Source organism: Dasypus novemcinctus, chromosome 2 (genome assembly GCF_030445035.2).
Source record: "Dasypus novemcinctus isolate mDasNov1 chromosome 2, mDasNov1.1.hap2, whole genome shotgun sequence".
Lineage (NCBI taxonomy): Eukaryota > Metazoa > Chordata > Mammalia > Cingulata > Dasypodidae > Dasypus > Dasypus novemcinctus.
This window is the reverse complement of record NC_080674.1, coordinates 156,720,944-156,743,047: the sequence shown is the minus strand read 5'-3', so window position 1 is coordinate 156,743,047 and position 22,104 is coordinate 156,720,944. Positions and strand designations below refer to the sequence as shown.

The following is a 22,104-nucleotide window of genomic DNA, read 5'->3' as shown; positions in this document are numbered from 1 at the left end:
ACTTTTCACCTCATACACCTTGAATATAAAAAAGCAAAGAACCCTTTAAAAAATGGAAAGTGATTTGAATAAACACTTCTCCAAAGAAATACAAATGGCTAAAACACATGAAGAGAAGCTCAAAATCACTAGCTATTAGGGAAATACAAATCAAAACTACAAGGAGATATCTTACACCCACTAGACTGGATGTTGGGTATATAAGAACCCCTATATTCTGTATATGACCTCTCTGTAACCGAAATCTTCTCTGAAGATAAAATGAAAAAAATAAGACACTGGGAGAATAAATGAAAGACAATGTCACTGCACACAACAGATCTTCCAATGATAAAAGATATAATGCCAATTATTTTATTTTGGCATTTTTAAAATTTTTAATCATTTCATTATTTTTATTTTTTTGCATTTTATTTGTTATTTTTAAGCTGTCATTATTATTTCATTTTCTTATTAATTTATTTTTACTTTGTGGCTTCATTTTTGAAGAAGTTTTGGATCACAGAAGGGTTACAACTGTGGCAGAGGAGGATCATTGGTGTGGGTGTCAGATGGGGATGCACAGGAGGACATTCACCTGGGGCATACCTATAAGGCATATGAATGTGTTCGGCTGTTTTGGGGGCATTGTTATGGTGGGTGGAGATCCACACAATAACAGAAAAAATATCAAATTCCACCTTGGAGAATTCAGCCACATTCTCTAATGGGACAGCAACAATCCCCCAAGTATAGAGGCAATGACTAGTGAAGGAAAATGGATTACTGATGGGCCCTTGATATTGATAACTGTACTTATGAACCTTTTCTTTGGAAATTGAAATTTAGCCTAATATTATAGGTTGCCTAAGAGTTACCTCCTGAGAGCTTCCTTGCTGTTCAAATGTGGCTTCTATGCCAAAGTCAGCATATAAAATTGCCTTCTCTGCAGCTTAGAACATGACTCCCAGGGAAGACCATCCCTGGCACTGAGAGATTACTACCAAGCACCAACTAGCAATGCACCTGGAAAAAGACCTTGACCAAAAGTGGAAAGGGTAAAGAAAAATGAGTTTATATGGCTAAAAACTTCAAAGTAAGTCAGGAAGTCAAATCCAGAGGTTACGCTTATGCATGTCTCTGCTGGATCTCATTGACTAACACAGTAGATATTGCTTCAAATAGCAGGGCTGCTGAGGGCTGTGGAGACATCCAGACACTATAGGCAGGTGACAGCTCAGGAGTTGGGCACCTTGCCTGTGCACCCTACCTTGGAATTTATGCTCCCTAGTGTGACAGAGTTGGATCCAGTTGTGGTTTCTCTGCACATGGCTGTTCTTCCCCTCATATTTGAACCTATAGTTAGTACTATAGTTGATAGGTCTATGTCTAAGACACTTAAGTCTTTGGGCTTTCCATGTGCTAATTGGGCCCTGAATGCTAACAGATTTGCAACACCTACTCTCCAATTCATTGGACTCACTCAGGACAATGAACAAGGAAATGATGATGGACAATGACCATCCCAAGGAGCAGAGAGAGTCTACAGCTGCAAGCAAGATAGTCCCATCCATCTGTCCCATAGGATCTAAGCTACCTCTCAATTAGAGCCTGAGTGGGCATCACCATCTCAGGATCCTCAGGATTGAGGAATGAATGATGGACTAGAGTAGACTCTTTGTTATTCTACTACAGACTTATTGTGATTCTAGCAATGGAAGAACTTTTATCATTGATGTAGAGGCAGTGGCCATGGAAGGTTCTGAGGGGAGGGAAAGGGGAAAATAAGTGCAATATGGGGACATTTTCAGGTCATTGGAATTGTCTTGAAAGACATTGCAATGACAGATACAGCCATTATACATTTTGTCATAACTTACCAAATTGTACAGGAGAGAGTTTCAGCTATAATGTAAACTATGCTCCACACTTAGTGGCAATGCTCTAATATGTGTTCAGCAATTTAAACAAATCCACTAATAAAAGATGTTGTTCATGTGGAAAAGTGTGGGAGGGGTAGGGAGTTGGGTATCTGGGAATCCCATTCATTTTTTATGTAACATTTATGTAACCCAAGTATCTTAAAAAAAAACAAAAAATAAAAAAGTATTTTTAAAGATTACCACTCTAATGAAGGATGTTGTTAATGTGGGAAGTTGGCAGAGGGGGAGGGGGAGGGGCTTACAGGAATTCCCTGTATTTTTAATTTAACATTTATGTAATCTAAATCTTCTTTTTAAAAACAAATAAAAATTAATAAACATAATTTTTAAAAACATGAATAGAAAAGAAAAAATCTTTATATTGAAACTTCAAAAAGTTCATTGTTATAAATGCATATAACAGAAAAAATAAAGAATACTTTTTGTATAAAAAAATACACTAAAGGCCTACAATGACAGATCTGAGCAGGCAAAAGAAATAATCAGTGAACTAGAAGGCAGCTTAATCAAAATTATACATGCAGAAGGAGAGATAGAGAAAAGTATAGAAAAAAAAATGAGCAGTGTCTCAGAGATTTGAATGACAGCACAAAACACACACATCATCGGTGTCCCAGAAAGAGAAGAAAGGAAAAAAGGGACAGAAAGAATATTTGAAGAAATAATGGCTGAAAATTCCCCAACTCTTATGAAAGATGTAAATATACACATCTAGAAGTGAAACATACTCAAGACAGAATAAATCCTAGTAAACCTACTCTGAGAAATATATTGACCAGAATATCAAATCCCAAGGATAAAAAGAGAGTTCTGAAAGCAGCAAGAGAAAAGTGATTCATCACTTAAAAGGAATCCTCATTAGACTAAGTGCCAAATTCCCATCAGATACCATTGAAGAGAGAAGGCAGTTGTATGTCATATTCAAGGTACTGAAAGGGAAAAACTGCCACCCAAAAATTCTTTGACCAGAAAACCTGTCCTTCAAAACTGAGGAAGAGTTTAAAAGGATAAAGAAGCATAATCCAACTATACATAGTTTACAAGAGATTCATCCTAGACCCAAAGACACATATAGGTTGAAAGTGAGAGGATGGAAAAAAATATTCCATGCAAATAGCAACCAAAAAGAGCTGGGGTAGCTATACTAATATCAGTCAAATTGGCTTAAATCAAAAGCTGCTGTAAGAGAAAAAGCAGGATATGATATATTAACAAAAAGAACAATCCAGAAAGAAGAAATAACAATCAAAGTTATATATGCACTTAACCATGGTGCCCCAAAATACATGAGGCAAACACTGGCAAAAATGAAGTAAGATATAGACAAGTCTACAATAATAGTTGGAGATTCACTTTCATCAAGCAGAAGAACATCTAGACAAATGATCAATAAGAAAACAGAGAACTTGAATAATATGTTAAATGAATTAGACCTAACAGGCATATACAGAGCATTGCATGCCCAAACAACAAGAATACTCATTCTTCTTAAGTACATATGGATCCTTCTCCAGTATAGACCACATGTTGGGCCACAAAACAAGCCTTAATACATTTTAAAAGATTGAAATTATAGAAAGCATTATCTCTGACCATAGTGGAATGAAGTTGGAAATCAATAATAGGTAGAGAACTAGAAAATCCATAACTATATGCAAGTTAAATAACATATTCAAACAATCTGTGGGTCAAAGAAGAAATTGCAAAGGAAATCAATAAAATTTCAAGATGAATGAAAATGAGAACACAAAATATTAAAACTAATGAGATGAAGCAAAGGAAGTGCAGAGAGGAAAATTTATAGCCCTAGATACTTACATTTAAAAGGAAGAAAGATCTAAAATCAAAGGCCTAACCACAAACCTGGAGGATATAGAAAAAGAACAGCAAAAGAATCCCAAAACAAACAGAAGGAAAGAAATAACAAAGATTAGAGAAGAAATAAGTGAAACTGAGATTTAAAAAAAAGAAGAAATAGAGGGACGTGGACTTGGCCCAGTGGTTAGGGCGTCTGTCTACCACATGGGAGGTCCACAGTTCAAACTCCAGGCTTCCTTGACCCATGTGCAGCTGGCCCACGTGCAGTGCTGATGTGCACAAGGAGTGCCCTGCCACACAGGGGTGTCCCCCATGTAGGGGATCCCCACGCGCAAGGAGTGCACCCTTTAAGGAAAGCCGCCCAGTGCGAAAGAAAGTTCAGCCTGCCCAGGAATGGTGCCACACACATGGAGAGCTGACACAAGATGGCACAACAGAAAGAAACACAGATTCCCGAGCCACTGACAAAAGAAGCAGACAAAGAAGAACACACAGCAAGTAGACACAGAAAACAGACAACTGGGGTGGGAGGGGAGGAAGGGGAGGTAAATGAAATAAATAAATAAATCTTAAAAAACGAGAGAGAGAATTATCAAAACCAAAATCTTGTTCTTTGAAATGAGCAATAAAATTTACAAATCCATACTTAAAACGACAAAGCAAGAAAATGGAAATGAAATCAGAAACGAGAGAGGATATTACTACTGACCCCACAAAAATTTAAAAAAAAAAAAAGGTCGTAAAATGATATTATGAACAATAGCATGCCAACAAATTAGACAACCTAGATGAAATGGACAAATTCTTAGAAACACATGATCAACATACACTGACTCTAGAAGAAATAGAAGACCTCAACAGAACAATTACAAGTAAAGAGATTGAATCAGTCATCAAAAACCTCTCAAAAAATGAACATCCCAGAGCCAGATGGCTTTACAGATGATTGATACCAGTCATTCCAAGAAGAATTAATACCAATCTTCTTCAAACTCTTCTAAAAAAATTAAACAGGAAGGAGGAGTGAATGTGGCTAGAGCAGTTGAGTGCCTGCTTCCCACATGGGAAGTCCCAGGTTCAGTTCCCAGTGCCTCCTAAAAACAAATAAACAACCAGCAAACAAACAAAAAACAAACTCAGGGGAGCTGATGTGGCTCAGTGGTTGAGTGCCAGCTTCCCACATACAAGGTCCAGGGATCATTCCCTGGCCCTGGTATTTGAAAAAAAAAAAGAAAAAAGTGAACAGGAAGGACATTACCTCACTCAATTTATGAGGACAACATTATCCTAATACCAAAGCCAGATAAAAGACTACAAGAAAAGAAAATTACAGATCAATTTCTCTTATGAATATAGATGCAAAAATCCTCAAAAAATACTTGGAACTTGAATCCAACAGCGCATTAAAAGAATTATACATCACAATCAATGGATTTTGTCCCAGGTGTGCAAGGGTGGTTCACCATAAGAAAATCAATTAATGGGGTATAATATATTAACAAAGTGAAGAGTAAAAAAACCACATAATCATCTCCATTGATGAAGAAAAGACATTTAACAAAATCCAGCATCCTTTCTTGACAAAAACACTTAGACAAATAGAAATAGAAGGAAATTTCCTCAACATGATAAAGGGCATGTACGAAAAACCCACAGCTAACTTCCTACTCAGTGGTGAAAGACTGACAGCTTCCCCTCTAAAGTCTGGAAGAAGACAAGGATTCCCTCAGACACCACTGCAATTCAGTATTGTACTGGAAATTCTAGCCAAAGCAATTAGTCAAGAAATAAAAGGCATCCAAGTTAGAAAGAAATAAAACTTTCCCTATTTGCAGATGACAAGATCCTACATATAGCAATTCCTGAAAAACTACAACATAGCTACTAAAGCTAATAAACAAATTCAGTAGAGTAATAGAGTACAAGTTCAACACACAAAAATCAGTAGTGTTTCCATGCACTAATAATAAGCAATCTGAGGAGGAAATCAAGGAAAAAAATTCCATTTACAATTTTTATAAGAGAAACTGAAAGGATCAAATATCTAGGAATAAATTTAACCAATGATGTAAAGACCTATACTCAGAAAACTACAAAATATTGCTAAAAGAAATGAAAGGCCTAAATAAATGGAAGGATATTCTGTGTTCCTTATTGGAAGACTAAATATCATTAAGATGTCAGTTCTATACAAAATGATTTACAGATTCAGTGCAATCCCCCAAAATTCAATAGACTTCTTTCCAGAAATGGGAAAGCCAATCATCAAACTTATTTGGAAGGGTAAGGGGCCCTGAATAGCCTAAAACATTGAAAAGCAAGAACAAAGTTGGAGAACTCATACTTCCTGACTTTAAAGCACATTACAAAGCTATAGTGGTCAAAAGAGCATGACACTGGCACAAGAATAGACACATTGAACAGTGAAACTGAGTTCAGAGTTCAGAAATAGACCTTCACATCTATGGCTAATTGATTTTTGACAAGGTTGCAAGTCTACTCAATTGGGAAAGAATAATCTCATTTACAAATGCTGCCAGGAGAATGAGATATCCATATGCAAGAGAATGAAAAAGGACTCCTATCTCACACCATATACAAAACTTAATTCAAAATGGATCAATGATCTAAATATAAGAACCAGAACTATACAACTCTTAGAAGTAAATATAGGGAAGCTTCTCTAGGATCTTGTGTTAGGCATTGGTTTCTCAGACTTAATACTAAAAGCACAGGCAACAAAAGAAAAAAAGAGATAAATGGGACTTTCTCAAAATTAAAAACTTTATGCAACAAAGGACTTTATCACAAAAGTGAAAAGACAACCTACTTGAGACAAACATCAAGATGGTGGCAGAGTAAGGTGCTCCTAGAGTGAGCACCTGCTACAGGACAGTTTGTAATCACCCAGAGCTATCTAAAGCACCTGTTTGGGGACTCCAGAGACCAGAAGATCATCCTGCAACATCCTTGAAAGAATGGAAGGAGGAGACTGCTCATCAAGAGAGATTTATAAGTAGAGCACTCTGTGCCACAAAGGCCAGAGCCCATCTTCCACTGGAGACACAAGCCACCTTGGCAGCTATTCTGCAGCTGGAATTGAAAGCTCCACTTCCCAAAAATGGGAAAGGAAGAGATGATTGGGCACCAACTTTGACTATGGATTAGTACATTCGATGAGCTAAAGTATAATCCTAAGAACAGAGAAAGTTTGAAACTATCCAAGTCAGAAAGAGACCAGAAGCCACCATCTTAAAACTGTGCCTGGCATGAAGGGAAGCTGGTCATACTGAAAATCACAGTGCTGGTAGAGAATGGCTTCTTTCCATCCAGATCAGATTGCAGCTCTAGCATAAGCCCTAGCCCCACCTCCGGCAGAGAGGAAGATGGTGGCACCTACGCCAGCCTCTCCAGGAAACTACAGGCCATGCCACAGAAGCCTGTGATTATCCTATTTTGGCAGCGCAAGCCACCTCAGGAGCTATTCTGTGGCTGGAACTGGAAGCTCCATTTCCCAAAAATGGGGGAGGAAGGCATGGTTGGCCAGCGATTTCAGCTATTAATCAAAAAATTCAGCTGGTTAAAATATAACCCTAAGAACAGCTGAAGTATGAACATTTCCAGGTCAGAAAGAGGCCGGTAGCCACCATTTTGACTCTGCTCCTGGCATGAAGGGAAGCTGGGCTGACCAAACAGCATAGTGACTACAGAGACCAGTTTCTTTCACCCAGATCAGCCTACAGTGCTAGCCTAATAGGGAGGAGGCTGGAAGGCCCTGAACCAACCTATCTAAGTGCAACTAAAATTGGCTGGCACAGACTGAATAACTGGAAGTCTATAGGGGCAACTGAGGTCATCTTGGACTCACACTGAAAAGATTGTTGCCCACACCTGCAGCTCCATCCCCACCCTAAGCAGGAGAGAAAGGGGCATGAAGTTTCATCAGTCTCTCTGATTAACTACAGTCTAGGCCTGCATGACTTGGATTACTCCTCACAGCTGTGGCTCTGTCTATACCTCTGGCAAAGGAGAAAGCTGGGAGAAGCTTCACTGGTCCCTGAGGCAATGAGGGCAGCTTGAGCCTCCACAGCTTATAGCACCAAATATATCCTTGGCTCCATCCACATAATCAGCAAGGGAAAAGGGCAGGAAGCCCTAAACTAAAGAGAAAAACTGTACCCAGAATAAATTCTCTAGTAAGCCAGATGCCAAGACACTAACAAAAAATTACAATTCACACCAAGAAACAGGAAGCTATGGTCCAGTTAAAGGAAAATGATAAGCCTCTAGATGACATAGAGGAGTTGAGACAACTAATCATAGATGTTCAAACAAATCTCCTTAATAAATTCAATGAGATGGCCAAAAAGATTAAGAATATTAAGAAGATATTGAATGAGCACAAAGAAGAATTTGAAAGCATACATTAAAAAAATAGCAGATCTTATGGGAATGAAAGGTGCAATAAACGAAATTAAAAACACATTGGAACCATATAATAGTAGAGTTGAGGAGAGAGAAGAAAGGATTGGTGAGCTTGAAGAAATGGCCTCTGAAAGTGAACATACAGAAGAACAGATGAAGAAAGAGTGGAAAAAATTGAACAAGTTTTCAGGGAGCTAAATGACAGCAAGAGATGTGCAAACATACATGTTATGGGTGTCCCAGAAGGAGAAGAGAAGGGAAACGGGGCAGAAGAAATACTTGAAGATATAATGGTAGAAAATTTGGCCACCATATTGAAGGAAATAGATATTCATGTACAAGAAGCACAACATACCCCCATTCCCAAAAAAAATCTTAATAAAACAACTCCAAGGTGCATACTAATTACAATGCCAAAGACAAAGAGAGAATTCTGAGAACAGCAAGATAAAAGCAATGCATAACCTATAAAGGATATCCAATAAAATTAAATGCTGATTTCTCACAAAAAAACATGGAGGCAAAAACACAGTGGTTTGTAATATTTAAGATACTGCAAGAGAAAAACTTCCAGCCAAGAATCTTATATCTGGTGAGATTTTCTTTCAAAAATGAGGGCAAGTTTAGAGTATTCACAGATAAGCAGAAACTGAGAGTTTGTAACCAAGAGACCAGATTTGCATGAAATGCTAAAGCATGTGTTACAGCCTAAAAAGAAAAGACAGGAGAGAGAGAGGCCTGGAAGAAAGTCTAGAAATGAAGATCACATCAATAAAAGTAACTAAAAGTGTCAAAAGAGTGGTGAAAATAAAATATGGCCTATAAAACCCAAATATTCAGGAATAGACTTAACCAATGATGTAAAGCACTTGTGTTCAGAAAACAACTTAATGTTAAAAGAAATTTAAAAATCCCTAAATAATTGGAAGTACATTCCATGCTCATGGATTGGAAGACTAAATATCATTAAGATGTCAATTCTACTCAAAGAGATATAGAGGAACAATGAAAACCCAATAAAAATCCCGCCAGTATTTTTTGAAATAAATAGAAAACATAATTATCAAATTAACTTGGAAGGTAAGGGATCCTAAATAGCCAGAAACTTCTTTAAAAGGAAAAGCAAAGTTGGAGGACTCTCATCTCTAGACTTTAAATTTTATTACCTAGCTACAGTAGTAAAAACAGCATGGTACTGGCATAAAGACAGATATATTGGCCAATGGAACCAAGTTGATGGTTCAGAAATGAACCCTCACATGTATGATCAAGTGATTTTTGACAAGCCTGTCAAACCCATCCAGCTCAGGCAGAATAGTCCATTCAAAAAATGACGTGGAGAGAACTGGATATCCAGAGCCAAAAGAAGGAAAGAGAACCCTTACCTCACACCTTATCCAAAAATTAACTCAAAATGAATCAAACACCTAAATATAAAAGCAAGAACCACAAAACTTCTACAAGAAAATGTAGGAAAATATATTCAAGACTTGGTGGTAAAAGGTGGATTCTTAAAGGAGATAAAAGGAGGACTGAGATGGACTACTGATGTTTAATGTATGTACAAGTTTTAATTAGTTTTACTGTAAATGTGTGGAAATGTACATAGCTGATGGTAACACATTATAGTGAGTACAGCTGGTTTATAAATGGGGATGTGGCTGGAAATGGTAGCCTAGGGACTACATCACTACTGGGAGTGTGGAAAAGCATGGGAAAAATACAACTGGAATGACCTATGGACTGTTGTTGTAATAATAAGGTAATAATCTTGCACCTATGCCAAAGATGTACTGTGTTCATAATGGGGGAGTATGGAAAATGTCTGCCAAATGTACACTATGGACCTGGTAATAATTAGATGATATTGTCTTATAATCTGTAAAAAATATTCCACCACAATTTGGTTTGTTGATAGAGGGGCATTGTTTGGGAATTCTTCACATTTGTATGAATGTTTGGTAAGTTTACAACTTCTGTCACAAAAATATATTTAAAAAATAATAATAGGTTGGATTGGGGGGAAAATACACTAAAAGTATGATAAGGACTATAATTAGTAAAATTTTTATAATATTCTTTCATCATTTGTAACTAATGTCTCACAACAATGCAAGGTGTTGGTGGAGAGTTGGTGTATGGAGCCCCTGTATAATATTATGCATGTTGCTTTGTAGGTTCACAACTTTCACTATACATTTATTGTTTATGCATGTTCATATATAAATGATACAATAATAATAATAAGGTGGGTTGGGGGAAAATACTTCAGTTAGCAGTAATATTTTAGGGATGCTCTTTAATCATTAGTTAAAATTTTTTAACAACAATGCAAGGTATTGGTAGAGTGAAGTATGAGAGCCCTGTACAATGTTATTTGTATTTGTTTGTTTTCTAAGCCCACAACTATTACTATACACTTATTGTTTGTGTATATCCGGGTATGAGTGATATGCTTCAATAATTTTTTTTAAAGACAACCTACTCAGGAAGCAGCTGTGGCTCAATCAGTTGGATTCCCATCTACCATATGAGAGGCCCTGGGTTCACATCCCTGGTCCTCCTTGTGAAGGCAGGCTCGCCTGCACACTGCAGAGAGCCGCCGACCCTGGCACCATGGAGTGCCACCCAGCCAGCAAGTGCCACAGAAAGCCGACTCAGCAAGGTGATGCAACAAAAAGGGAGACAAGCAAAAAAATGCAGAGGAGCATGCAGCGAACAGACACAGAGAACAGACAGCGAGCAAGAGGCAAAGAGGGGGAGGGGAAATAAATAAAATACAGACACAGAAGAATGCACAGCGAATGGATACAGAGAGCAGACAGCACACAAAAAGCCACAAAGGGGAGGATATTAAAAAAAAAAAGACATCCTACTCATTGGGAAAACATATTGGAAAACCATACATTCATTAAGGGTTTAATATCCAGAATATATAAAGAAATTCTACAAATCAACAATAAAAAGATAACTCAATTAAAAAATGCTCAAAATACTTGAATAGACATTCCCACAAGAAGAATATACAAATGACTAAAGAGCGCATAAAATGATACTCAGTACGACTACCTATTAAGGAAATGCAAATCAAAACCATGAGCTATCATTCACACCCACTAGAATGGCTACTATTAAAAAAAAAACAGTAAACTACAAGTGTTGGAGAGTATCTGGAGAAATAGGAACACTCATTCATTGCTAGTGGGAATGTAAATTAATGCAACTGCTCCAGAAGACAGTTTGGCAGTTCATTTTCTGCTAGAGATAAAAGCAGCTTAATAAATAAAATCTGACTATGTCATGCCTTTATTTAAAACCCTTGTACAGTGCTCTCAGAAAAAGTTCTAACAAGCATTCTGTATGAGCCAACCCCTGGATAATAGTCTTCACCATTCCCTCCTTTACTCCAAGTTCAAACCTATCTACCAATTTGAGCTTCTAATTTGTTATCATGGACTTTCCTACCCGTAATTCTTTTTCTAATTCTAATTCATCTTTCCCATTTCAGCATACTAATCCCCATAGAAAGATTTCTTTGTTCTTCCTTTATCAGCTTATAATATGCTATTATAGCAATTATGACACCGAAGTATAATTCCCTGATAAGTTTTTGACCCCAGTAGGCTGTAGGTCCTACAGTGTCAGCAAAAGTGCCTATTCAATTCCCTGCTGTATCTCACAGAGTATGGTTCCTGGTATGTGTAGGTCTGAATGGATCTGTTGATAAAGGAGTAAATGAACAGAGAAGTAAATAAGGAAATATATAAATGAGAAGCAACCAGATTCCTATATTTCATCTTAACCCATTAAATGCATTCTTATCACTGGATTAAGACCAGACAGAACTGAGTACAAGTCCTAATTCTGCCCCTTACTAGTAGCATGACATAAGTGAATTAAAATGCCTACACCTTAGTTTGTTTTATTTTGTTATTGCTGTACTTCATTAGTTTGTTTTTCTTTTTAATAATTTATAAAATGAGGATAATTATACCCATCCTGACCTACATATCAGGGTAGGGTAATTGTATGGAATGTATGAATTCCCACATGGGAGAGGGCCAAACGAATGGAAATTATTCTCAGTAAACTCTATTGAGCTGTGCAATCAAGAGAGACAAAGACAGCAGAATGCCTGGCAAGATAATGCTTGTTTTCCTCATTCATCCCTAGTCTTTGGGCGGCTGTTGATGGCCGCTGTTCACAGCTCTGCTATGAACAGCTGGGTGAAGGAAGCATGAGAGAGGAAAAGGGTGGTGGCCACATGAACTCTGGCCATGGAAATCTACAACACACCCCTACCTATAATGCATGATGATGCTTCAGAATGTGGATCCAGCCCAGCCCTCAGCAAAAGCACTCAGTTTCAGAGATTGAAGGTACATAAAAGAGACCTGAGAAATTTACTGTTAATCATTATAGAATGCCAAGGCAAGAAGGTACTCTAATCATTATCCAATCCAACCTTCTCAATGGAAAAATGGAAAAACTTGGGCCCAAGTAGGGGGAAAAGATGTGCCCAAGATCACCTAGTAAATTAGATGCAGGGCTGGGATGCAAACATAAGTCCATTGAATATTCTAACCACTCCCTCTACCACTACCATCACCATTCACAAAGCTATTATCATTTGTTTCCTTTTCCTTTATTAAGGTATAATTTACATATAGTAAAATATTAAGGTATAATTTACATACAGCAAATTTTACTCTCTTCAGTGTGAAGTTCTGTGAGCTTTGCCAAACATGGAAAGTTTTTTAACTATGACCACAATCATAACATAAAATATGTCCATTATCCTGAAAAGTTCTCGCATGCCCATTTATAGTAAGCACTTCCTGCCACATTCAATCCTTGCCAACCAGATCATTTTCTTTTTTCTTTTTTTTTAAAGATTTATTTTATTTATTTATCTCCCCTTCCCCTTCGTTGTCAGCTCTCTGTGTCCATTCGCTGTGTATTCTTCTGTGTCCAATTGCATTCTTGTCATGTGGCACTGGAAAACTGTGTCACTTTTGTTGTTGTATCATCTTGCTGCATCAGCTCTCTGTGTGTGCCGTGCCACTCCTGGGTGGGCTGTGCTTTTTTAGCATGGGGTGGCTCTTCTTGCAGGGTGTACTCCTTGCATGTTGGGCTCCCCTATGCAAGGAACACCCCTGCATGGCGTGGCACTCCTTGCACACAGCAGCACTGCACATGGGCCAGCTCACCACATAGATCAGGAGGCCCTGGGTATTGAACCCTGGACCCTCTATATGTAGGTGCATGCTCTACAGTTGAGCCACAACCGCTTCCCTCATTTTCTGTCTTATAGTTTTCCCTTTTCCAGAATGTCATATAAATATAATTTGAATCACACAGTTTGTAGCATTTTGAGTCTGGCATTTTTCACTTAAAATAATTATTTGAAATTCATCCATGCTGTTGGACTTATCAGTAGCTCCTTCCTTTTAGTGCTGAGTAGAATTCCGTTACATCCTTATGTGGATTCACCATGGTTTATCTATTCACCAGTTGAGGGACATTCAGATTATTTCCAGTTTAGGGTGATTACTAATTAAGATACTATAAACATTAGTGTATGTTTGGCTTTTTAAAAATTTTGTCTTTATTATAATGATGTTGATATCTTTGACATATTAATTTTTTGACTTATTCCTTTTTCCTTCTCAAAGTTAGCTGTATGATTAAATATATTGAGCATATTTTGAAGTAAATTTTCAACTCCACTTTCTGATTGCTCTTTCCTATTTACTCCATCTTCTTCTGGAACCTCTGTTTTAATATCCTCCCCATAATTATCCTCCCTTTCAAATTCTCCTTGATTTGTCTTCACAAAAGTTTTAGATCACAGTAATTCACATATACAATATATGGTACTCCCACATATCCAATATCAAATGCTTTGTTCCTTCCCCAGCTATGATTTTTTTACATGTTCATATTATATTTGCTACAGCTGATATACGGATATTGAAACAATAGCATTCAAACATGGTTCCATTTGGGTTTACATTATGGTTTATATTTTAGACTATACAATTTTCTAAATTTTTGGTTGTCTTATGTTTTACATTATGATTTACATTTTACCCTATAGACTTTTATACATTTTTGGTATAATTTAATGTGTCCTATATCCATCTTTGCATGATATTGTGGAACACTTCCATTGCCTCACAGTTACACTGATTCCATCTATTCAATACCTTTTTCCCCCTCCCCTCAGGGCCCACAGTGACAATCAATCTTCATTATTTGAAAGGACCATATTCAGAGATTCTTGCAACAATGTTGAGAGCTTGGCGTGCTTGACTGCCCTAATGCATTGGGAGCCACCAACTCTCTCAAGAAACACAATTCCCTCTGTTTGAGTACATCAGTCCTCCCCAGAATGTGGGTATACCTTCACTCTCATTGTATGGGTCTCCACCCAATGACATAACCCACTGTGAGAAAATGAGCACTCACACATTCCCCAGAAGCTTGCCCTGTGTCAGATGCCCCCCCCTTAAGCATTTTAAACAAGTAACCTTCCTTATTATATTTTCTAAAGAGTTTTCTCTACATTATAATTTCAACCACATACCTGACAATCTCTTATGTTCAAATGTTGCCCCCATCCTCCCCCCAATTTCTTGGGCCATCTGACCCTTCCTCCCATCCCTAGCACCCCTCAAGCCCACAAAGCCCCACCCAAAGGTATCCCTATGCCCCCATTTTATCGCTTCCCTGTACAAATACTTACCCCCTGCTTATCATAGATTTCACCCATGTTGGTGTCAGCTTGCAACCTTTGCTCATGTCAGTCAAAGTCATGTGATCCAGAATAAGTAAATTTTTATATTTGTCAAGTGACTTCCAAGGGTAGTCTGAGCTTGCTGGTGAAGTGGAATATCTCACTGAACCTGGCTCCCTCCTTCTAAATTGCTCTTTTATTCCCTCTATATCCTTTTCAAATCATCTATAGTCATAAATTTTTATCTTGTTATCTGAATTCCTATAGAAGGTATCTGAGGAATTTCTTCTACTAGTAAAATGTCTTTCTTATTTACATGACTTTCCTATTTTGCTACTACATGCCTAAGATTATAGCTATTCTACAAATCTCTTGGATCATCAGATCTACCTCCAAAATCATCTGGAATTTCAACTGAAGATGAAGGGAGAAAGTATCTTTCTCTTTTACCTGTGTCTTTTGATATGGCAGCCTGTCTTGTTTTCCCCTTCTTGCTTTTGATGAAGGAAAGATGCTGAAGTATTGGCTGGAAGTGGATGTTACTCATCTTTCCTATTCTGATCTGATTTGAAGATGCCTTAGATGAATGCCTTTTAGAACACCAAGAAGACTCTGAAGGGTTTCTCTTCTATTTCTTTTGTCTTCTGTGAACAGAAGAGGATGGTAAAGAATAAAATGATTCAGCAGCAGAAGAAGAAACACTGGAAGAGGAAGAAGATGCTTTTTTCTTTTCTTTTTTAACGTTTTCTCCTCTTTTAAGAGCTCATGCAACTTTTCTGCAATAGTTTCTTTTTTCTTAGTTTTCTGCTTTTCTTCTTTTTCAGCTTGTTTCCTCTTAATTCCAAACATTTCTGCATATATTGATGAAGTTTCTGCAATGCATCTTCTGCAGTTTAGTCAGTGCTTTCTTAAGTCAATTTAGCCAATGCTTTATTAAGTAATCTTCAGTTACTTCTGTCCTCCTCTTTCCACAAGTGTCTGACAGAGGTATTTTCTTGCATTCTCGTGACTTGGACAGTTTTTCAATGTAAGCTCAAAATCTTCTATGCTTTGATAGACTTCCTTTTTTTTTATTGTCTTTCTTTAAAAAAACTAATAGACTTCCTTTTGTTGCATATAATGCTCTAGGGGCTACCAAAGCTTCCACATTTTGTTTTTCTATTTTCAGAGATTTATTTAATTCACTCACAGCATCCACATGATGTCCATTCCTTTTTTTTTTTTAAGATTTTTATTTATTTATTTTCTCCCTTCCCCTCCTCCTGCCCTGCTGTTTTTGCTGTTTGTGTTGTTTTCTTCTCATGTTCTTCTGAATCCTCTAGGATTCACTGGGATTTGATCCTGGATACCTCTGATGTGGAGAGATGTTCCCTGTCAATTGCACCACCTCAGTTCCTGGTTTCTGCTGTGCTTTACCTTGACTCTTATCTTGTCTCTCTTTTGATGCCTCATCATCTTGCTGCGTGACTCACTTGTGCAAGCACTGGCCCACCATACAGGCACTTGTGCTCACCACACAGGCACTCGCACAGGCAGTGGCTTACTGCACACGCACACTTTCTCTTCTTTTTCACCAGGAGGCCCCAGAGATTGAACCCAGGTCCTCCCATATGGTAGGCAGAAGCTCTATCACTTGAAGCATATCCACTTCCCGATGTTCATTCTTAAAATAATTGACACCAATCTTTACACATTTCAAAGTCCAAGTTGCAGACTATTTCTTTCTTAATGCAGAAGCAAAATCATCTTCACAGAAATTTTTGCTTTGTAGACCTCTCATTAAAGATGGTGTCTAAGCATCTGTTTATCTTGTGGGTTTATTCATTTGATTAGCCTCTCTTTCTAATCTAGGGTTTTATTTTATTGTTGTTTGTGTGTGTGTGGTAAGGTTTCACTTTGACATTTTGTTCTTCTTAATCTATTTCCTTGCTTCTGTCTATGTTCCTTTGAAAAAAAAATTAGGACCAGAGAAATGGAAAGAGATAAGCACAGACAAAGCATAATAGTAATAACAGTAGTAAAATGTAGAAGAGGAACCATGCAAGACCTAGGAAAATAATAAGTAACATGAGTAAGAAGTACAGAGGAATAAGAATAAAAAAGTGGAATAGAAACAATGAAATGAGAAACAAAATAGAGAAAAATATTATAGAATGTATTAAAAGACTGGAATGATGGGAAGAGAGGAAAAGAAAAAAGTAAAAAGTAAAAAGAAAACAGAGAAAAAAGAGAAATAGAGGAAATAAAAACAAGAAAAACTGGAGACCAAACAAAGAGATGTGGAATGAAAGAAGAACAACAGAAAATACAAGATATAAAAATGAAGGATAGAAATGAAATAACATGGATATAAAAAAATTAGTAAAATCAAAACTATGGAAACAAAGAAAGGGGAATCACAATAAATAAGAAACAAGACAGTGGCAAATTTTAAAAAGGAGAAAGAGAAAAATAGGACAAAACACTGAAACAAGGAAAAGCAGCCTTTCCTCTTAGGTCCCTAAGGACCTTCTCCAGCTGCTGTTGTTCATCCATCAGTCAACCTGCAGCTTGTCCTCTAGAGGTTTTGAACCAGGTTTTAGTGAGTAAGGTTAAGAAAATAACAAAGAAAGAATTTTTTTTTTAAAAAGGGAGGATCCAAGAAAATTTAACTCACAAAAAAATATCTGTATGTTCCCTATCATAAAGTTTCATTTGATTGCCTGCTAACCCAGTGGATCAATTCTCTAAGAAGAGTCATGAATTGAACCTGGCATTTTGTATATGCAAGGCAGGAATTCTTCCACTGAGTTAAACTCTCTCCTTAGGTTAGTTAGTCGTTCAGAAAGCTATCCAACCCCTTTTCCTTGGGCAGGTTAGCTTCCTAGAAGTTTGCAAGAGTCCTCGTGAATAGGTGCCTGTTTGTCCCTGCCTCCTCTCTAATCTAATTCCTTTCTTTACCTGGGTGCCTGGCATGATAGCCTGCCTGAGGAGATCTTCTTTCCCCTCTCCCTATCAGGCTGGGGTATCTTCTGAGATTCAAAGGGGATTTAGCTGGCCAAAGTCACCACAAAGAAAACCACTCTCCGCCCTCCCAGACCCCTCTTCCTCCCAGGGAATGACCCTTCACACTCCATTCAGAGCAGGGAATCAGTGACTCAACCTAGGCTATTTACCCTGAGGGCTGGGTATATGTGCTGCTTCCAGCGACAGGGGCAAGCAACTCACAGTTTTCCTTTGGCTTCTTTATCTTTCCAATACCTCCTAGTTAACTAAGAGCACCTTCCCATTCTACATATATCCAAAGCAGCTAGCAGGGAGGAAGACATCTACTCTCCTCTCAGTTAGTCGCAATGTGCCAGGAGTTTTACCCCCATTTAATATCTTGGGGGTGAGGGAGGGGAGCCTTTCATGGTGGCCAGGAGATTTAGTAACTCATAATTTGTAATTTATTGTTTCGTCTTGTCTCTCTGTCCCTCACTCTCCTGAGAGTTGTAAAGCACTGTCCTGGTCTGCTGACCTGTTAAGCTCATCCCCAAGGCAGCCTTTGCTCTTTCTCTGTTGTTTTAGTGAGAGCTGAGCCTTATCTGCCTAACCCAATGGCCATTGTCCCCCAATTCCCTATAGATAAATTTGAGAAGAAATGACATCTTAACAATATGGAGCCTTTCAATCTATGAACACAATAGCTAATTCATTTTTTTTTAAGATTTATTTATTTATTTATTTATTTATTTATTCCCCCACCCTTTGTGGCTTGTTCCTTTCTTTTGCTGTCTCTTCTCTGTGTCCATTTGCTGCATGTTTTTTCTGTATCTGCTTGTCTCCCTTTGTTTCGTCATCTTTGCTATGCCAGCTCTCCATGGCACACAGGCAGTGTGTGGGCCAGCCTGCCTTCACAAGGAGGCCCTGGGACACAAACCCAGGGCCTCCCATATGGTGGATGGGAGCCCAACTGATTGAGCCACAGCCACTTCCCTCTATTTCATTTTTTAAATAAATTTATTTCAACAGAATTTTATAGTTTTCAGCATATGTAACTTTCACATATTTTGATAGAATTTATACCAAGTATTTCATGGTTTTGGGTGCTACTAGAAAGGGTACTTTTTAATCTTACTTTCCAGTTGTTCATTGTTATTGCGATGATTTTCAGAGTTAGCCTTCTATCCTGAGACTTCATTAAACTTATTTATTAATCCTAGTTGCTCTTTTGTAGATTCCAGGATTTTCTGCATAGGCAGTCATGTCTTTGGTGAGTAGATACAGTTCTATTTTTCTCTTTCCAATATGTCTTTTACTTTTTTTTATTACATTATTCTGCTGGTAACAACCTCCACTGCCATGTCGAAGAGTAGACATGAGAGAAAACATCTTTGCCTTGTTCTTGATCTGAAGGGAAAGTATCCAGATTTTCAACATTAAACATGATGTTAGCTGTGGGTGTTTTTTTGATGCCCCTAAACAGGATGAGGAAGTTCCTTTCTCATCCTAGTTTGCTGAGTTTTTAAAAAATATTTTTAAATACATGCATTGAAATTGAGTTCTGTCAAATGATTCTTCTGTATCTGAGATGACAATATGTTCTTTCTTCTTTAATCTGGCCATGGGTAAATTACATTTATTGATATTCAAATTTTGAACCAGATGGTATTCCAGGCATAAGCCCTGCTTGCTCAATTTGTTAATGTTTTCTTTTCTTAGGGATTTTTGTTTATGTTTCTGGGGAACATTGGTCTGTAATTTGCTTTTCTTGTCATTTCTTTTTCTAATTTTGGTATGCGGGTAACTTTAGCCTTGTAAAGTAAGTTTGCTAATAAATACATGGAAAAATGCTCACCAAAATTACCCATTAAGGAAATGGAAAACAAAACTTACAATAAGATACCAGTTCATACCCACTAGAATGGCTATAATCTACAAGACACATTAAGAAGGGTTGGTGATGATATAGAGAAAATGGAACTCTCATAAATTGCTGGTGAGAATATTATATGGTACAGTTGCTTTGGAAAACAGTCTGGCAGTTCCTCAAAACAGGAAGTATAGATTTACCATATTACCCAACAATTCCACTCCCAGGTTTATACTCAAGGAAAATGAAAATATATGCTCACACAAGTACTCATACATGAATATCCATAGCAGCACAAACATAATCACCAAAAAGTCAGTGCAAACCAAATGCTCATCATCTGATGAACAGATAAATATGTTATAAACACATTGAATATTATTTGGCAATACAAAGGAATGATGTACTGATACCTGCTACAGTATGAATGAGCTTTGAAAACATTTTGCTAAGTGAAAGAAGCCAGGCTATTTAACGAGCAGCTACATAGTGTATGATTCAATTTATTTGAAATGTCCAGAATAGGGAAATCAATAATCTACAGAAAGTAGACTATTGGTAGTCTATGGCAGAGGGAAGGGTAAGGATGGAGGATAAAGGGGAATGTTAATGGGCACGAGATTTCTTTTTCAGGTGATGAAGTGTTCTAAAATGGATTGTGGTGGTGGTTGTATAACTCTATGACTATACTAAAAATTGAACTGTACACTTTAAATGGGTGAATTTTATGGTATATGAATTAAATCTCAATGAAGTATGTTAAAAATGACTTGGGAACTGTCCAGTTCTCTTCTATATTCTGAAAGTTTTCTATTATTTTTATTTTTTCCCTGAGTGTCTGGTAAGTCACTAATAAAGTTCTCTTACGCTGGAATTTTCTATGTTGAAAAGACATGTTTTTTGCTTGTTTATTGTCTTTTTCTCTGTAATTAATAGACTATTTTTAGAACAGTTTTAGGTTTATAGAAAAATTGAGCAGAAACTATAGAGAATACCCTCTCACCTTTCACACATGCATACACAGAATTTCCCTGATTATTAACATTTTGCAGTAGTGTGGTGTATTTATTACAATTGAAGAAACAATATTTATATATTAACTAAAGTCCATAGCTTACATTAGGGTTTCCTCTTTGTGTTGTGCAGTCCTATGGGTTTTGACAAATGCAGTTCATGTATCCAGCACTACAGTACAATAAAGAATAGTTTCACTGGCCTAAACATCCCCTGTGCTCGATCTATTCATCTCTCCTTCATTACCTCCCAAATCCCTGACAACCATTGACTTTTTACTGTCTCTATAGTTTTCCTTTATCAGAATGTCAAATAGTTGGAATCTGAAGTATGTAACCTTCTAGGACTCACTTCCTTCACTTACATATATGCATTTGAAGTTCCTTAATGCTATGTATAGATAGATAGATAGATAAATAGATAGATAGATAGATATAGATATATAAATTTTAAATACTTAGATTACATAAATGTTATATAAAAATAGAGGGGATACCCATATGTCCTACTCACTATACCTCCCACATTTTCCCACATGAACAAAACCCTTCAATAGTGTGGTGCAATTGCTACAATTGATGAACACATTTTGAAGCATTGCCACTAAACATGGATTATATTTTACATTGTAGTTTACACTCTCACCTGCACAATTTTGTAAGTTATCACAAAATAATGGCCTGTATCTGTCATTGCAATGTCATTCAGGACAATTCCCAAGTCCTGAAAATGTCCCCATAGAACACCTATTTTTCTTTCTTGCTCCCCTCAGAACCTCCAGTGGCCATTGCCTACACATCAATGATAACACTGCTTCTATTGCTAGCATTATAATAAGTCTATAGTAGAATAACAGTAAGTCCAATCTAGTCCATTGTTCATTCTTCAGTCCTGAAGATTCTGGGATGCTGATGCCCACTTCACCTCTAATTGACAGGGGGCTTAGATCTTATGGAGCAGATGAATGGGACTATCTTGCTTGCAGTTGTAGACTCTCTCTGTTCCTTGGATGGTCAGTGTCCATCATCATTTCCTTTGTCTTGAGTGAGTCCCATGAACTGGACAGTAGGTGTTGCAAATCTATTGGCATTCAGGGCCCAACTGGCACAGAGAAAGCCCAAAGATTTTAGTCTCTTGGACATACACCTGTCAACTCTAGTACTAACTATAGGTTCAAGTGGAAGGGGCAGAAGACTCATGTGTAGGGAAACCACAACTGGATCCAACTCTGTCACACTGGGGAGCATAAATTCCAAAGTAGGGCCCATTGGCAGGGTGTGAAACTCCTGACCTGTCTGCTCTGCCTACTGTGTCTGGATGTCTCCAGAACCCTCAGAAGTCCTGCTATATGG

At 37.5% G+C, this 22,104-nt stretch overlaps 1 pseudogene; it reads right to left on the bottom strand.

The window, feature by feature from the left end:
• Positions 1–13,776: 13,776 nt before the first annotated feature.
• On the bottom strand, positions 13,777–19,018 carry LOC131275283 (tetratricopeptide repeat protein 14-like; annotated as a pseudogene).
• Between the last annotated feature and the right edge of the window lie 3,086 nt (positions 19,019–22,104).